The sequence below is a fragment of the Triticum dicoccoides genome, chromosome 6A (genome assembly GCF_002162155.2).
Source record: "Triticum dicoccoides isolate Atlit2015 ecotype Zavitan chromosome 6A, WEW_v2.0, whole genome shotgun sequence".
Taxonomy (NCBI): Eukaryota; Viridiplantae; Streptophyta; class Magnoliopsida; order Poales; family Poaceae; genus Triticum; species Triticum dicoccoides.
This window is the reverse complement of record NC_041390.1, coordinates 315188580-315208939: the sequence shown is the minus strand read 5'-3', so window position 1 is coordinate 315208939 and position 20360 is coordinate 315188580.

Here is a 20360-nt window from a genome sequence, read left to right as displayed (position 1 = left end):
GACGTACTCCTTCCTCCTATATATACCTATGTACCCCCAAACTACCAGATACAGAGCCAAAACCCTAATTCCACCGCCATAACTTTCTGTATCCACGAGATCCCATCTTGGGGCCTTTTACGGAGCTCCGCTAGGGGGCATCGATCACGGAGGGCTTCTACATCAACACCATAGCCTCTCCGATGAAGTGTGAGTAGTTTACTTCAGACCTAAGTGTGAATCTTCTCTCAATTCTTTTATGTATGATTGGTTATCTTTGCAAGTCTCTTCGAATTATCATTTTGGTTTGGCCTACTAGTTTGATCTTTCTTGCAATGGGAGAAGTGCTTAGCTTTGGGTTCAATCTTGCGGTGTCCTTTCCGAGTGACAATAGGGGCGGCAAGGCACGTATTGTATTGTTGCCATCGAGGATAACAAGATGGGGTTTATATCATATTGCGTGAGTTTATCCCTCTACATCATGTCATCTTGCTTAAAGTGTTACTCTATTCTCTTGAACTTAATACTCTAGATGCATGCTGGATAGCGGTCGATGTGTGGAGTAATAGTAGTAGATGCAGGCAGGAGTCGGTCTACTTGTCTCGGACGTGATGCCTATATACATGATCATACCTAGATATTCTCATAACTATGCTCAATTCTGTCAATTGCTCAACATTAATTTGTTCACCCACCGTAAATACTTATGCTCTTGAGAGAAGCCACTAGTGAAACCTATGGCCCCCGGGTCTATCTTCCATCACAGTAATCTTCCAATACTTAGTTATTTCCATTGCCATTTTTTTACTTGCATCTTTTATTTCTCTTTATCATAAAAATACCAAAATTATTATCCTATCATATCTATCAGATCTCACTCTCCTAAGTGACCGTGTAGGGATTGACAACCCCTTATCGCGTTGGTTGCGAGGATTTATTTGTTTGTGTAGGTGCGAGGGACTCGTGTGCAGCCTCCTACTGGATTGATACCTTGCTTCTCAAAAATTGAGGGAAATACTTATGCTACTTTGCTGCATCACCCTTTCCTCTTCAAGGGAAAACCAACGCAGTGCTCAAGAGGTAGCAATATCGTAGACTCGATTTGAATAGGTTGACACCTACTGAAATATCTTTGCAAATGGATGATAAATCAACTGCTATACATGTCGGTATTTGTGAGGATGTGCCTTATGTAGTTGCAAACATTACTATTTTAACAGACTTTGTTATTCTTGATATTCCCGAGGATGATAGTATGTCGATTATCCTTGGTAGGCCCTTTTCGAATACTGCAGGGGCTGTTATTGATTGCAACAAAGGCAATGTCACTTTAAATGTTAATGGTAATGAGCATACAATACACTTCCGAGGAAACAACCTCAAGTCCACAGTATCAATTCTATTGGAAAAATTTAAACAATTATTATTGGAGGTTTTGAATTTCCTCTTCCTACTGTCAAGAAGAAATATGATATTCTTATTGTTGGGGGCATGCATATCCCCGTTGAGGTAACCTAGTGTTATTCGAAAATTCTCCGGTTTCATGTGATTTGGAATGAGTGTGTTAACAATACTTGATCAACCTTGTTAGTGGATTCCTTTTGATGAGCATGAGATGGATGAAGTTAGAAAGCACAACTCTCTGTACCCTCCTTTTACTTTCTGTTATTTATATTAAATAAAGTAAAAATAGTATTTTCTGTTTGTTTTCTGAATTGTCCTTGCAATGAAAAATACCCCAGAAATAAAAGTTCTCCAATTGCCCTGAAAATGAAATATGATTTTTCCAGAATATTTAAGAATTATTGGCACTGAGAACACACCAAGGGGACCCACCATGTGCCCACGAGGGTGGAGGACGCCCCCTGCCTCATGGACCCCACGTGGCTCCCCTCCACTTATTTTTGCACCCACATACTTTGTCTTCCTCAGGAAAAATCATCCACCAGCTCAAACCCGAGTTCTAGCTTATCTTGCTGCCATTTTCGATCTCCTTGCTCAAAGCTCCATTCACAAAACTGCTTTGGGGGATTGTTCTTCGGTATGTGACTCCTCCAATGGTCCAATTAGTTTTTGTTCTAGTGCTTTATTTATTGCAAATTGTTGCTGCTTAGGTGACCCTGTTCTTGAGCTTGCATGTCAAATTTATGTGGTTAAAAGTAGTATATATAGGCTCTAGACAGTTGTAGGAGTAGTTGCTATCAATTTTGTTGAGTTTGGTTCACTTTTATGTTAAGTTACTATAAATTTCAGAAATTTTCAGAAAAAAATGAAGAGATTCTTGAGGGGCTCATCGAGCCAAAGCTCTAAGGATAAGCAAAGTGAAGAAAATAAGAAGCCTAAATATAATCTCCCGCGTACTGCGGAGGTTCGGCCGTGTGAATGGCCTTGTGATGAGTTCTTGAGAGAAGTCGGGATTTATGAAGATTTTTATTATTTGGCTGAGAATGCAGGCCTCGCCGACTTCCTCCACAACTAGCGTGAACCGTATCTCTTACTCACCAATATTTTTGTGAAAAAATTTCATTTCCATGCTAGGAGATCACCACCTTCGGTGGAATTTTATTTATATGATGAGCATAAGGAGATATCACTTTATGATTTTTGCAGGGTTTGTAGAATACCCTTTGACGGCAGCATAGAGGAACCACATCATGATGATGTGGAGGGATTTATTGATATGATTGCTGTAGGGGAAACGAGGAAAGTTTCCGATGCAAGAATCACTAGCATACATTTTCCCGTTCTATGTTACTTTGCAATATTTGCTAGAAGATGCTTAATTGGTCGTGGGAACTGTGGAAATCTTAGTGCCCCAATATTGTTATTTTGCGCCATGCTTTGTTTCATGATACCACTTTCAGTTTAGGCACTATTGTTGCTAAAAAGTTAAATCTGAACCATACAAAGGGTCCCGTCTTAGGAGGCATCTTCACCTCGCACCTTGCTGCACACTTTCACATACCTATTAGGCATTATGAGAAAGATAAAAAGTTGTTGCCTCATATTTTTCTAGATTATAAGACCATAGTAGCACATGATTTAATTGTTAAGAATAAGAAGAAGATGCTTAATTATAGACTGATGTTTGATAAGAATCACTTTGAGACTATTAGCTTGCCTGCTCCCACTTTGTTCAACATATTTTCAGGCACATACCTTGTTTTGCCGGAGGCCGCTCAGGCATATCAGAGCCTGACATCAGCTCCAGAGCCAGAGCCATTATCTGATCCTCACCGTCAGTCTGTTTATCAGTGGGATCCGAAGGTGATCGCCAACCAGTGGCACCCCGAAGACCGTCCTCAATACACCGAAGAGGGCAGTTTTGATCCATGGCCATAGACCAACTTAGGCCAAAACCTAAGCTTGGGGGAGTATGTATTTCTCATCGACATTACATTCATGTTCACACACTCATGCCAGTTGTCGGTCCTCATACTTTTTCATTGTATTATCCATGCTAGTTTAATTTCTTTTTCTCGCATTCTTCTTGTGTATTTGAAAACCCTTAAGAAAAAAGAAAAAAAAATTAGTTGTAGCTTTTAGTTAGTTTACTTTCCATGCTTGTAGTAGTAGTAATTAAGAGAAAACTCAAAAAGATTTCTCGTTCTTCTTTTGCTTGTTGGGAGCTTTCCCATGCAAATAGTTTTGTTTCTTTTCTTTTCTTTAGGGGTCGAGAGGAGAAGACCATGATAAAAATGTTGAGTGGCTCTTATATGCATTATTGTTGATCTAACAAAGAGCACATATTACCTTGTCTTCTCCCATGTATTGAATGCTTGCAGATTCCAGCTTAGTCCAATGCACGTGCACTATTATTATTATCCACACCACTCGGTCGTGCAAGTGAAAGGCAATAATGACGATATATGACCAACTGATTGAGATGAGAAAAGCTGGTATGAACTCGACCTGTCTTGTTTTGTAAATATGATTAGTTCATCATTCCTTATTTAGCCTATTATGAATGAAACATGTTTGCAGTGACACTTAGAGATTATAGTTGCTCATGCCATGCTTAATTTGCTAGGAGTTTATAATGGTTTACCTTGCGTGCCAACATGCTATTAAAATGGTTGTGATGTGGTATGATAGGGTGGTATCCTCCTTTGAATGATTCGAGTGGCTTGACTTGGCACATGTTCACGCATGTAGTTGAAACAAAATCAACATAGCCTCCACGATATTTATGTTCATGGTGATTTATATCCTACCCATGCTTGCATTCAGTGTCGATTAATTTTAGTGCATATTCATGACTGTTGTCACTCTCTGGCTGGTCGCTTCCCATTCTCTTTCTAGCCTTCACTTGTACTAAGCGGGAATACTGCTTGTGCATCCAACTCCATAAACCCCAAAACTTATTCCATATGAGTCCACTATACTTTCCTATATGCGGTATCTACCTTCCATTCCAAGTAAATTTGTATGTGCCAAACTCTAAACCTTCAAATAAAAATTCTGTTTTGTATGCTCGAATAGCTCGTATATCAACTAGCGATGTCTGTATCTTCCATGCTAGGTGGGTTATTCTCAAGAGGAGTTGACTCCGCTCCTCAATCATGAAAAAACGGCTGGTCACCGGGATGCCCAATCCCATGCTCAAGTCAAATCAAAATGATTGCAAACAAAACTCCCCCAGGATTGTTGATAGTTGGAGGCACCCATTTGCTTCGGGGAGTATAAACTTTACCATTCTGCTTAGGAACCGCCTATAATGTGTGTAGCATGGAAGATACTGAGATCTCTCGGTTGTTATGTTGACAATGAAAGTATACCGCTCAGAATATTATTCATCTCTATTTCAAAATCGAGCTTTGGCTCCTCTACAAATCCCTAATTCCCTCTGTGAAGGGCTTATTGTAACACCCACAATGCGGCTATATCTCCCACGTGTCAGGGCACGACTTAGAGGCATAGCCGCATGGTAGGTTTGTCGCAAGAGGGGTAATCTTCACACAATCCCATGTACTGAAGAAGAAAGGGATAAAGAGTTGCACTACAAAAAAATACACTTCCGTGATAATACGTGTTTGTCACAGTAGGTCGCGTTTTTTGTCATGCATATACATCCATGACAAATTTATGACAGAATCAAGATAGTCATACCTATGCTATCGTAGAAGTGTTCCATGACATTACCAAAATTATCATCACGGAAGTGTCCACTTCCATGACGATAAATCACGCGTCACAGAAGTGCTTTCGTCAAGGGTGACCGACACGTGGCATCCACCGTAACAGAACGCCATTAAGCTATCGGGTCGGGTTTTGGATCCGATAACCCGTTAACAGCCCCGACCAATGGGAAATTTCCACGTGTAAAATTCTTATTGGCCGGACGAAACACGTGTCAGCTCGTCAGTGGGTCAGATAGGCGCCTATGATATGTCGACATGTGCCACGGCCCACCACTGACCCATTTAGCTTACAAAGTCGACCCGTTTGACTTGGTCAAAAGTTAACGGGGTGGCCCATGAAAAGCCTGTTAACGGTCTCTTCACAAATAGCCCATTTTACGGCCCGTTAACTCACGGCCCGTTAGGCCCTAAAGGAAATCGGCCCAACAACGCCATGTGGGCCGTCGAATATAACACCAGCGCATTTCACTTTCGGCCCATGTATGGTCCACGACGTCTTTTGTCCCATATGGGGCCTTCGTATCTTTCGGCCCTTTACAGGCCCACGATGACTCTAGCCCATAATGAGCAGTAATTTTCTTTATACCCGTTAATGGCCCGTGATTTACATGGGCCATTTCTAGCCCGTGTTATCTTTCGGCCTATTGACGGCCCATATGTTCTTGGGGCTCCTTTTCGGCCCTTGATTACTTTCGACCCGTTACTGGCCTGTTCCCGTAATGGGCCAAATTCGGCCCATGGCAAGAGTCGGCCCGTTACTGGCATGTTCCCCTAATGAGCCAAATAAGGCCCATGGCAAGAGTCGGCCCGTTACTAGCATGTTACCCTAATGGGCCAAATTCAGCCCATGGCAAGAGTCGGCCCGTTTCTGGCCTGTTAACCCGTTGTGCTGTTTCCAGCCCGTCCTATATTCTGGCCCATTAACGACCTGTTATGCCTCTGATAGAATTAAGCCTTTGCTGTCCTACGGCCTGTTACCGTGCTGCGCCGATACCAATTACGCCTGATTATGGCCCATGTAGACCCATTTATCCGACAGCCCGAGGCCCACCGATTACAGGCCCATTTATCGACGGCCCGTAGGAGACCCATGGATCCTACGGCCCGTATGTGGCCCATGGTAGTTGCGGCCACTAGCAAACCAGGGAAAAAGAAGACTAGGAAATAAATAAGGCCGAAACTAATGCTAGGCTATTGAGGCGATTGCACAAATTACTTCCACTCGGCATCAAAGATCGCCACCGGTGCAAATATAGGGAACACCCTACACTATACAAAAATGGCTTGCTGTTTTCTTCAGCCAGTGGCTGCACATTAAGAATAAATTTTGTATCACACCAAAACAATTTACAACTATATAACAAAAGGAAGGTTGGCATAAAACTTAATAGTCTAGCAGATAAATGCACCACCAGAAGTTCAGAAGCTCAGTTCATTTGACCTGACTGTTATGTTTTCATGTTGTATTGTCCGATGGAGCACCATAACCCTCGCCTTCATTTCCCCTAGGCTCCTGAACAACATAGAAAATGTTTGATAGTCTGGTTTAAAAACCATGCATATCTTGATAACATTGAGCAATGTTTCTCCTTGTTTCACAAAGGGTCTCTGTTAGGGAATGGACTTGTGTCTAGAGCGCAGATACAACATTGCTTTGAGCTTGCATATCTTGATCATGAGGCAGTTTGGAAGATATTTCCTTAACAACCAACCCAGTATTACGCAGGAACGTGCTTTTGGCACTGTTAGTGGACAGGTACTGACCCACTGCAGCAAGAGCTGACATTGCGGTTATAGTTGCCTCGCCACCTTCAGAAGGTGGCAGTTCCACCATTTTTTCCATAGCTCGCTGAAAAGTTGAGGTTTTACATTAGTAGTACCAGAACAGAAGATATTAAGGAGGCAGCAAAACCAAACAAAATAGCTTTGGTCTATATACAGAACTTATTCTGGTGAACCCATGTAAAATATTAGTTGTATTTTATTGCAAAGTACATAATAAAACCAGGTTCCAAACATATGACCATGTACCATCGCTAATGTATTGTCTATTTCTTCACATTGTATTGAGGGCTAAGTATAAAGAGATGAAGTTTATATTACGGTAAACACAGTATGACATCATTCATATGACAAAACAACTGAGAACAGACAAACATGCAATTGTAACGTTGTGTGGGCAAGTCCAGCACGGAACTAGATTACGGGTCAAGATCAAAGGAACATCACTCCTCTCTTTTAAACCTTGTAAGGTGCAATGATACGCTAAGACAATTGTGTATAAAATTGAAAAGAGTAATAGACATTGGCTGCAAACCATGTAGTTCAAGGCACAAGTCAGAGTAAGTAGTAGTAAAAAGGCATGAGGATTAAGGACTTACAACAGCGGCTTTGACTGGTGTAGTCATGCCCTTCTTCTTGCTGGTGTGACAGTCCTTGAAGATTTCCACATCATTTGGTTTAGGTACTTTTTGGTCCTTGCGGGCTTTCCTTTGCATTTCGAACAAGTCAATATAGATCTGATAATATGGTATAGCAAAAAGAGTGAAACAATAGCTAATTACAAGAGCCTCACAGTGTGCAATATAGCTACGAGATCCTGTCGTCTGTTGGAATTTCACTTTCGTACGGTTGGCCTTGTTCTTTGAACAGTTCACCTACAAGAAGATAGATTTGTGTGGCACATGCGTAAATAGGACTTCAACATGTGATCTAATCACATATATATAATGTACCTGATACTTCGGATCAGACCAGTGTTTAACAAGGCCCCTCCAGTCTTCATCCGATATATTTTCCATTGGAGATGTTTGGGAAAGTTCACTGTTAGCCTTGCCTTCAAAGTGAGTTTTCCTCAAGTTATACCGATACTATCGCATGGGTGCAAGCTTGTCTGGTTGCATCATCTTGGCTATCCAACTTGAACCTCATCTGTTGAAAATTATGGGAGTCTCATTATCAGCAACCTAGAAACTATGGGATAGAGCAAGACGATACTACTAGTTTCCATACATAACCATACTTACAGATAAATGGTCGAGGAAGGTGTTGAACTGGGTTTCGTCTTTGTCATTCCTGTACTGAAGCCATGTTGGGAGGATACGTACATGACACCTAACGTCAACTGCTGCCTCTGATACTAACTTGGCTGACTCTGTAGCATCACGTGGCCTTTTTAAACCTTCCTCAAAACGGATCTCCATTCTTCCTCCTCTAGATTTAGTTAACCTATCGAGAATTATCCCTGATGTTTGTTTCCTCTTGCGCCCAGGTGCTAGTCCAACAATGAACATAGGAAGTGTTAGTGTACATCAAACTGTGAGACTACATATAAAGAAGCATGCAACTGTAACTTGACTCCAGCAACTACCTTCTTGTTGTTCAAGCTCACAAGGTTCATCTGATATTGCCAACTCGTCTTGTGTCAATAGTGCTTGGGAAGTAGTGTCAGGTGGCAAGGGAGCTTGGGAACGTGCTGCTAGCTCAGTTGATGCACGAGTAAGTCGTGCAGCTGGTAGTACAATGGTAGGTGTTGCAAGAACTATGGTTGTCTCTGCTTGTTTGGTGGCAGCTATTTGTTTTTGTTTGGCTTTTTTGCAACTCGTGTAGCATGGGATGCCGTGTTTGCAGAATTTCTGCTGGACTTTGACCTTCTATTGCACCATCAGTACCAGCAAAATCTGCAGGATTCATCCGCTTCTCATTCCCTGCCATTCTATGTTTCTTCCTCTTTCTCTGTGCCATGTTAAGTCAAGCCGACAAGAAAAATGAATAACAATTTAGTTCCTCAGAACAAATTGATGCGTGATGTAGACGAACTGAACTTTGATGTTAGACAACCACATGATAGGAGGATGTAATATGTATGAAAAATAGGACGGAAGAGATAACCAGAACTATGATGTGTAAACTAAGAAGAAGACATTTCACCAAATTAGAAGCAATGCAATGGAAGGTAGACACCATATGAAAGATGCTACAAATATCGCTCTGCCAAGTTAATAGTGTCTCATCATAAATGGCGTTTAAACAAATGTGAAGCAGTACAAGAAATAAATCATATGCAAGATGCAAACAACATCACACTACCATGTTAGAGGTCTCTCGTCATTAGTGCCATTGCATATTCACAGCTTATGCTGTGTAAACTAAGGAGAAGGCATTTCAACAAATTAGAAGCAATGAAAGCTAGACACCATATGAAAGATGCAACGAATATCACTCTACCAATAAGTGCCATTTGTAAGTGCATCTAGTGCCACCCCTAGTTGGTTTTGGAGTATTGACGACAAACCTAGTTGAGGACTAATGTGTTTGTGAGAATTGCAGGATAACACAGGTAGAAGTCCCTCATTGATTCAGTTTTACTACCAGAGATGACCCCTAAAAATGTATGAAGACATTGAAGTCAAAGGTGGTATATGAAGATATTCACATTGAAGACTATGACAAAAGAAGACACGTTATGAAGCCTATGGAGCTCGAAGACTTAGATCTTTCGTAGTTCTTTTTCTTTTGTGTTGAGTCATAGGAACCACCATACTGTTAAGTGGGGTCCAAGAGAACCAGTCAGAATGACTGAAGTGATGCCTAAACCAAAAAACCTATGTCTTCGAGTGAAGACAATGAGAGCGAATCTTGTCCAGAGCCGGACAAGTCAGCTTTGCTTGTAGCCCAAGTAAAGTTGCCATGAGAGTTTGAAATCTGACCGTTGAGACACGTGTCAGTTCCTTAGTGACCCAGGGTCATTTCGGACAAATCAGGTTGGGTTGCCAAGTGGCTATAAATAGCCCACCCCCTACAACCATAAACGGTTGGCTGCTCAGATTGAGAGTACGGCTTTTGTCGTTTGAGAGCAACCCACCTTGAAGCCTTTGAGAGAGAGAATTCCTTGCGAGGATAAAGCCCTAACCACCCAGAGTCAGAGAACATTGGGCATCACTTAAGTCTTCTTGTCTATGTGATCTGAAGACTTATTACACTTGAGGACTGTGCATCCCCAGACGGTTAGGCGTCGCGTTCAGAGCATCCAAGAGACATTGTGGATTGCCAGTGAACGAAGTCTGTGAAGGTTTGGGAGTCTACCTTGAAGACTTACCAGAGTGATTGGGCGAGGACTATGTGACCTTAGCTCAAGGAGAATACAGTGAGGACTTGGTGTCCTGAGCTGCGTGTTCAGGACTGGGTGTCCGGGACTGTGTGTCCTAAGGTTTAAATACCTAGCCGCTCCAACCAGACGTACAGTTGTCACAGCAATTGGAACTGGTCCAACACATCATTGTCTTCAATGAGTCACTAGTTTCATCTTCACTTCCTTTTACTTACTGATCACTCATTGTGAAGTCATTGCGTGTTTGTTCTATCTTTTGTCTTCACAACGTGAGTGTATGATCTGTTTGGCTTCATAGTATCTTCCTACCTGATCCTAATTACACTACAGCTATTTGTCACTATGCTTTCACTCTGTTGATACTTGACCATGGCTTGCCTAGTGTAGTCTAACTTCCGCTGCATAGTAATAGGCATATCTCTACTGTTTTTCTTCATAACTTCCATGTTTTGAAGACTTTCATAAAAATCGCCTATTCACCCCCCCCTCTAGTCGATATAACGCACTTTCAATTAGTATCAGAGCCAGGTGCTCCCTTGTTCTGTGTGATTCGGTTTAACCACCTGGAGTTTTAGCTATGTCGACTGCAGGGATAATTAAAGTCTCCAGTGCGTGCCCCGTCTTCGATGGAACTGAATATCCCTACTGGAAGAATAAGATGCGTATGCATCTTGAAGCCATTGACGTCGACCTATGGTATGTCGTCGAGAACGGCATTCCCAAGGCTGGAGAAGGTGTCACTGCTGCTGATGTCAAGAAATTCGTTCAACTGGACTCTACTGCCAAGAACATCATCTGTGGTCATCTGACCAAAGGACAGTATGGCCGTGTGAGTGCTTTGAAGACATCCAAGCTGGTCTGGGACTGGCTCTCCAAGGTCAATGAAGGCATCTCAACCCAGAGAGATCAAAGAATCTGTGTCCTTCGCAATCTCTTCAACCGCTTCAAGCGAAATGACAATGAGAATGTCTAGCACACATTTGACAGACTCACTGACATCACAAATGAGCTTCAAGCCCTCGGTGCTACTGAGATCACCAAACATGAAGTCGTCAAGACGCTGCTGAGATCACTTGATAGTTCGTTTGACATCCTAGCCCTGATGATTCAAGAACGTCCTGATTTCAAGACACTCGATCCATCTAACATACATGAGAGGCTCAACACACATGAGTTTCAGCTTCCTAAGAAAAGAGATATCTACGGTCCAAACTATGGGCAAACTCGTGCCTTGAAGGCAAAAGCTGTTTCCTCATCTGAAGAAGAATCTGACAGCAGTTCTGATGATCCTGAAGACATTGGAAGGGAACTTGCAATGCTAGTGAAGAAGTTCCAAAAATTCACCAAGAAGAAAGGCTTCAGAAAGTCTTCACGATCAAGCTCAAGGAATGATGAAGCTTCTACTCATGACTACAAGAAGAAAACATGCCACAAGTGCAAGAAAACTGGACACTTCATCTCTGAGTGTCCAAAGTGGGACAATGAGAACAGAAAGAACAAGAAGAGCAAGGAATATGACTCTGACGACAAGAAGAAGAAGAAATACACAAAGTCTTCTTCCAAGTCTTCCTCAAAGTCTTCATCACACAAGAAGAGCTCATCTGGCAAGGCACGTGCGTTTGTTGGCAAGGAAATGGATTCAGAGGAGGAGTCCGCTTCTGAGGAGGCAGAGGTGGAGTCTGAGGAGGAGTCTGATTCTGGCAATGCAAGTCTGGCTACAGCATACGTCGCCAAGTCCATCTTCAACACTGAAGACAATGATTTCATCACCGACACCGATGCAAATGACAAGGACTACTCCACTCCTACCTACTGCTTCATGGCACGCGGTGCCAAGGTAAACAAACGTACTACTCACTATCAAACATCTAGTGACGATAACTCTGATTGTGATTCAAAACCCAGTTACAAAACACTTGCTAAAATTGCAACTGAATAACAAAAAGCCAAGGAACATATTCAAAAACTGTTAGACAGAAGCGATGATCTGTTGGGTGCTGAAATGACTCGATCTAAATCCTTAATTGAAGGCATAAAAAATCTTCACGTTAAGTATCAGGAACTTGAAGATTGTCATGATACTCTCTCAACAACTCATGAAAAGATTTCCTATGATTATCTTCAAAGGAAGCAAGAACTTGAGAAATTGAGAGCGGCTCATGAAGATCTTCAAAAGGAAAACGAGTCACTTCGCGCCGAACAGATCAGTTCCGCTCAGGAAGGATTTGAACCACCATGTCTTAAATGCATTGAGCGTGATAATGCTACTTCTGTTGTTGAATGTTCCACTGCTACTGCTGTTGCAATATCTTCAACTGTTGATGTGGTAACTAACCCCTCTGCTGAGGTTACCACTACTATTGCTGATGAGAATGCTAGGTTGAAGACATTGCTTGAAACAGGGATGTACAAAAGTCTTAAAGGACATCAGACATTATGTGATGTCCTCAAGAAGCAGATTCTGAACCGAAACCCTAGGAAAGAGGGTGTTGGGTTCGTAAGGAAAATAAATGCAGATGGCTCTTACTGGAAACCTGAGCAGTACCCCAAAACCAAGTGGGTTGCTGCAAAGGAACCTTCAGCAGATCCATCCAATTTATTTGGCTTCACTTGTGCTAACCCCATTATCATTGATGAATCCTTTGATGCAAACTATATACTGTTTAAGAATCAGAATGGTGAAGTGTTTGCCAGGTACATTGGTACTAACTGCAGGAATGGACCGCCTATGAAGAAGATCTGGGTTCCGAAAAAGTGTCTGGAAAATCTTCCTGTGAATGTCTTCATGACACCTCACTTGAAGAAGACAAACCTCAGACCAAAGGCTTCATACAGTCCAAAGGCTTCATACAAACAGAGGACTCACCTGAGTCACACTAACGCAAATGTTTTGCAGGGAAACCATACTTAGGCATATGAATATGAGAGCGGTTCATCAAACCGTCATGTTCATATGACCAAAAATTATTCTGCTTATTCTTATGAGTACTATTGTCCACCTGCAAGACTGTTTGCTAAGGCTTCAAAGCCAAATTCTCAGATGCTGCACTTAGACTTATTGCTTCTAAGCCACCCTTGAAGATGTGGGTGGTTAAGAAGGCTTAACTCTCTTTTGCAGGGAAAGGTCTCCAGCAGAAAACCAAAATCTTTTGACGCTATTGCTGGGGACCTTAAAAATCTTGTAGGGCGCAAGATAAAATGCCCGAATGGCATCATTATGTACTTCGTTCCTGAATCGCATGCTACTCTCCCTATTAGTCCTAATCTGGATCTAAGTTTTCATAACCCACTTGTTCGTCAAATGTTTTTGCTTCACAATTCTCTTCGTGAAGCGTATCCCCCTAACTGCACTGTAGGGTATGACACGAGCGTCTTCAAAGACTTCAGAATGGATTATTGACAGTGGGTGTACAAATCACATGACTGGCAAAAGAAGCCTTCTTATGGACTCAACCTTACGTCCATCCGACAAGAGCCACATCACATTTGCTAACACTGGTAAAAGTAAGGTATTGGGTCTAGGTAGAGTTGCAATCTCAAAGGATCAACACATGGATAAAGTCATGCTTGTTGAATCCCTTGGTTTCAACTTAATGTCTGTCTCAATGCTTTGCGATTTGAACATGGTCGTAATATTTGGAAAATATCGTTGCCTGGTACTAATGGAATCTGACAAGTCTCTAGTGTTTGAAGGGTATCGGAAAGATGATTTGTATGTGGTAGATTTCTCAGCAGGGCCACAACTTGCAGTATGTCTTCTTGCAAAAGCTTCAGAATGCTGGCTTTGGCATCAGAGGCTTGGGCATGCTGGCATGAGGAACCTCCACACCCTTGCGAAGAAGAAACATGTCATAGGCATCGAGGGCGTCAAGTTCAAGAAAGATCACTTATGCGGTGCCTGTGAAGCAGGGAAGATGATGAGGGCAAAACATCCTTCGAAGACAATCATGACTACTACTCAACCCTTCGAACTGCTCCACATGGATCTTTTCGGTCACACTCACTACTCAACTTTTACTACTACTGCTTGCCTCTATGGCTTCGTCATTGTTGATGATTACTCTAGATATACTTGGGTGCACATAATCCTTTACAAGACTGAAGTGCAGGATGTCTTCAGACGCTTCGCCAATCGAGCTATGAACAATTTTGGCGCCAAGATAAAGCACATCAGAAGTGACAATGGCACTGAATTGAAGAACATTGGCCTTGATACATATCTTGATACCTTGGGCATCACACATGAATTCTCAGCTCCATACACGCCACAGCAGAATGGCGTCGTCGAACGCAAGAACAGAACACTCATTGAGATGGCCAGAACGATGCTAGATGAATACAAGACTCCAAGAAAATTCTGGACTGAAGCCAATGACACTGCATGCCATACAATCAATCGTGTTTATCTTCACAAGCTTCTGAACAAGACATCTTATGAACTCCTAACTGGCAAGAAGCCAAAAGGCAGTTACTTCAGAGTATTTGGCGCAAGGTGCTGGATCAAGGACCCACACCACACCTCAAAGTTTGCACCAAAAGCACATGAGGGTTTTATGCTTGGATATGGAAAGGATTCGCGCTCCTACAGAGTCTTCAATCTCTTTCATTACAAAGTGGTTGAAACGGTGGATGTGCGGTTCAATGAGACAAATGGTTCACAAAGAGAGCAACTGCCAAATGTGCTAGATGAAATTCCAGCTAGTGAATCAATCAAGCTAATGGGAACTGGAGAGATTATACCTTCTGAAGCTCATCCTGAAGAAGAACTTATCATTTCAGCACCTGATCAACATGAAGACATTGCTCAGCCTGAAGACATTCCTTCCAACAACGACAGTGAACAGCAAGAGCAAAGTCTTCGCCCTGTACATCCTCGCGTTGCCAATGAAGTGCAGATTGAATGAATAATTGATAGCATCAATGCACCTGGTCCACTCACTCGTTCAAGGGCAACTCAGCTAGCAAATTTCTGTGGGCACTTCGCATTCGTCTCAATATCAGAACCCAAGAAAGTTGAAGAAGCCTTCATGGAACCTGAATGGATTCAAGCTATGCAAGAAGAGCTTCAACAGTTTGAGCTGAATAATGTATGGGAACTGGTTAAGCGTCCTGATCCACGGAAGCACAACATAATAGGCACCAAATGGATATACCGCAACAAGCAAGATGAGCATGGTCAAGTTGTCAGAAACAAAGCTCGTCTCGTTGCTCAAGGATATACTCAAGTGGAAGGCATTGACTTTGATGAAACATTTTCTCATGTGGCTAGGCTTGAAGCCATACGCATACTGCTAGCCTATGCAAATCATCATAACATACTTCTATATCAAATGGATGTGAAGAGTGCTTTTCTCAATGGCAAGATTGAAGAAGAAGTGTATGTTGCACAACCGCCTGGCTTTGAAAATCCAAAACATCCTGACATGGTATACAAGCTCAACAAGGCACTGTATGGCCTCAAACAAGCCCCTAGGGCCTGGTATGACACACTCAAATACTTCCTGAAGAGCAAAGGCTTCATACCTGGTTCCCTAGATCCCACTCTTTTCACGAAGACATATGATGCTGAACTGTTTGTGTGCCAAATATATGTGGATGACATTATCTTCGGCTGCACCAATCAGAAGTACAGTGAAGAGTTTGGATATATGATGCAAGAGCAATATCAGATGTCCATGATGGGGGAGCTGAAGTTCTTCCTTGGTCTTCAAATACGATAACAACGCAATGGCATCTTCATATCTCAAGAGAAGTATCTCAAAGATTGCCTGGAGAAGTTCGGTATGCAAGACTGCAAAGGCTTCACAACACCAATGCCAGCCAAACATCATCTGGGTCCTGACGACAATGGTAAAGAGTTCGATCAAAAGGCATACCGCTCCATGATTGGTTCTTTACTTTATCTATGTGCATCTAGGCCAGATATTATGCTTAGTGTTTGCATGTGTGCTCGATTTCAAGCGTAGTTGTGAAGCGAATTCTTCGATATTTGGCTCACACCCCAACTCTAGGATTATGGTATCCAAAGGGCTCAGAGTTTGATTTGGTTGGATTCTCGGATGCTGTTTATGCTGGTGACAAAGTTGATCGCAAATCTACATCAGGCACATGTCACTTTTTGGGACGATCACTTGTATGTTGGTCTTCAAAGAAGCAGAACTATGTATCTCTCTCCACTGCTGAATCTGAATACATTGGTGCTGGATCTTGCTGCGCTCAGCTTCTGTGGATGAAGCAAACACTCAAGGACTATGGCATTCATCTGAAGCAAGTGCCACTTTACTGCAACAACGAAAGCGCCATCAAGATTGCCAACAACCCAGTTCAGCACTCGAAGACAAAGCACATTGAAATTCGTCATCACTTTCTCAGAGATCATGTTGTGAAGGAAGACATTGATATCATACACGTCAACACTGAAGAGCAATTAGCAGATATCTTCACCAAGCCCTGGGATGAGAAGAGATTTTGCAAGTTACGATGTGAGCTAAATATCTTGGAATCCTCAAATGTCATGTGATCAGGCACACATCCTAACACTTATGCATATTGATGACTTAGTTGTGCACCACACGAAGTAACGTATATCTTCAATCAACGAAGACATACATTCTAAGTGTGAATACATTAATGTGGAAATTGACTTCAGAGCGCCACGATAATTGTGCGCCGTGTCTGGGTCTAATACTTCCTATATGGTGGGTAACGCCACCACCAAACGTTCTATTTTGAAGTGTTTCACTCTTGGCGTTACCTTGCAATGTCTTCATATTTGGTTTGGCTTCAATCTTAACATGTCTTCATGATTATCTTCACTATGTTGATTATATAGATATATATATACTAGTGTTCTGTCCTCTATAGCATTCACTTATAGCTATGTCTTCTTGGTTGAATCTTTTTGAACTAAGTGAATGTGATCGGACCCTAATCTCTCTATGCTTTCTATCTCAAATTCTATCTCTCCAAGTCATATGCATTCTATTGAAACTGTCGAATGTCTTCTCTGCGTCCTTGTCAGCAGAAGACACAGAGACAACCTTTAAAACCGTTTTCAATGCTCATTCATCCACAAGAAATCCGGAGAAGTAGGAACGACCGCCCAACAATCCAGGCGTGCGTGGGATGTGGAACTGCCCCCAAAATACCACATGATGGCCACGTGCTACTCAGATGCGAATCGCCAGGGGCACCTGAGTAATAGCGCAGTGCCGCCCCTACGCCTATAAATTCACACTTACCGCAGTCATTATCTCCTTCTTCCACCCTCGCACGAACCCTAGCGCCACCGCTAGCTCTCGACGACGCCAGCGACGAAGCGCTTCGCTGCCGCAACCTCTCCGACGCCGTCTTCACGCCGATCACGGACATCGTCCTCTCCGCCGTCGCCGTAGGTGTCTTCCGTCGCCAAGTTAGGGCACGGAGGATTGAACTGCTCGGCATCATCTCCCACTCCGTTTAGCAGTTCCAAGTGTGGTAAATAAAACTTCTTTTTACAGCCCCTTTTGATCTCATGGTTCTGTCACTTTCTACCATAAGAAGTTTCTCTTCACACAAGTTAGATCTCTCAATCTGCATCTCATAACATGCCTAGTATATTCACTTGTGCTTCATGAAGTAGTTAGATTCCTCACTTGTACTGATCTGTGGGTTCGTACAAATCTGGAACCAACTTCTTATCTATGAGTGAATGTCTTCGCATGATGAAGTCAATGTCTTCTAAACTGATTAATCTTCAAAACCTTCTGAGAATGCATATGACCTCTTCTCCTTCCCTCGCACCTTAATGCTGTCACAGGTACATGTCCGTGGGAGAATCCTTTGGTTCTCATAGTCTGCATTCATTTGCAGAGTTCTTACAGCATCACATAAATTCTCCTGAAGCCAGTTCCTGTTGGTCCAGCAAAAGAAAGCCTTTGAAGCCTTTGAATGTCTTGAAGCCTTCCAAGTTAAGGTTTATGGCTTCAGAAACAGCAGCAAGGAAGGGGGGCAGACAGAGACGTGGAGGAACATCCAAAGATCTGCCTGATGAACTGGCAGAAATGTACAAAACAGATCCTGAAGAGAATTATGGTCAGCGCAAGACCCGAATCCAATGGATTCGACGCTATTGGGCAGAACAATGGTTCCAATACCGCTTCGTTAGCCAGGAGTATGCTGAGAAAAGTGCCATCAAGAGACCGTGGGGGGACATCCTTTACAAGAACCTCATACCCAGGACCAGAGATGAAGCCATTGCTCAAGGCTTCTACCCATGCATGGTCCGAGGACCACAGCCTGCTGAAGCACATCCGTCGTCACTACTCTGGTGTCGTGACGACAATCTGTTCAAGCGCAACTTCCAGTTTGCCCAAAACTCAGTGAAGCAGAACAAGAAGAAGTTGGGGTTAGACTTCAACCCTGGTCCCTCAGCACCAACGGCAGATGGCACACGCGACGCAGAACCCAATATCATCGGTCTGTATGCCAACCTTGAGGGCCTCATCACCCGCATCTTAGTCCAAGGGACTAACGTGAATGACCCTCCAGCTGACTCTAAGTCTGATGAAGCTCCCGCTGTACCGAAGCCAAAGCAGTCGAAGAAGCCAAAAGCTTCAAAGCTGGCCCCTTCACCAAAAATCTCAAGGGCGAAGCCATTGGCAACTGCACCTCCTGAAGATAGTGTGCAGTCTGAAGACGTATCCCGCGTCTCCAAGCCCCAGAAGGCCAAGATGCCTCAGCCACACACCGGCAAAGAGCTCACAGCTGCTGCCATTCTGCGCAGCGAAGCCATTGATCTGTCAAGTGATGAAGATCTTGGAGATGACGCTCTCGAGCAGCTCATCAAGAGCAAAGAAGAAGCTGAAATCTTCAACAATTTGCCTCTCTTTGATGTCGCCATAATCCACAACTTCATCGACAAATGGTTTCCCACACCAAACATCAGCTTCGAAGATCTGCAGCTGCCCGTTGGCCTCAGCGTCGCCTTCCAAGGCGCTATTGCTTAGAACTTGTAATTGCCCAGCGCACTGTTGAACTGAAGCAGAAAATTGATCACGAAAAGGCTCAGTTCAAGAAGCATATGGCCAAGCTCAGCGTGCAAGAAGTGAAGAGCTTCAAGATCATGTTGCACGAACTAAAGGAAAACTTTCTGAAGAAGCGTGCAGAAGCTCAAGGTTCGCGGGAGCGAATGAAGGCTCTGGCGGACAGATGTGTGCAGGCCTACAATGAGGCTGAGAAGCGCAAGGCACTTGGCCGTCCTGGCATCGACCCCAAGATGGCCGCAAAGAAAAAGAAGAAGATTGTTCCAGCTGAACAAGAGGCACCAAGGCAGGAAGCAGTTCCGCTTGTCTTCCCAACTGCAACGACTGGCTCGAAGCCAAAGAGCCGGTCAACAGCTTCAGAGCTCAAGAAGACAAGAACTGCTGAGGCTGAAGCCAGGAAGAGGAAAAGCTCTGAAGCCTCTCCTACTGCCCCCAGCAAGAAAAAGAGAAAGACCAAGAAATCTCGGGCTGCTCCCACAGAGCCCTTGATAGTTGAACCTATTTCTATGGTTCACCCTGACGCAGAACGTCAACTGACGGTGCATGAGCCTGCTTCCACAGAGGCTCCTGTTCCTGAAGACATTCCAGCAGCTGATCCCATCGCTGCTGAAGACATTGGTCATCGTGACAATGTAGAAGATGATGCAGCCCTTCCTCAATTAGAACACATCGAACTCATCAGCATTGGTCGTCCACTGACGCCAATTGCACAGGATGCTTCATGGGCAGATCGCCCTCAAGAGGAAGAAGACAATGAGGCCCAGCCCACTCCAACCCCACAAGCGTCGTCTGCATTCCGCAGGCTTCGCAAAGGTCCAAGGCCTCAAGTCTATGCTGAAGACATTCCGGCTGCATCAGCCGCAGAAGAAGCACCACAAGAGCCCACTCCTATGCTCCACCAAGAAGCAGTTCTCCAGGAGAACGTGCTTGTGACCGACCCTCCAGCTAGTCAAGCGGAGGCTGAAAATATTGAGGCTGCCACAACCAGCACTGAAGCCAATGTGGAGCCCTCCCCACCAAAAGCTTCAGAAGACAGCGAAGCTACTGATTGAGACACTTCTGTTCCTGAGTCTGCTGCAGGTCCTCAATTTGATTACCATGTTGAGC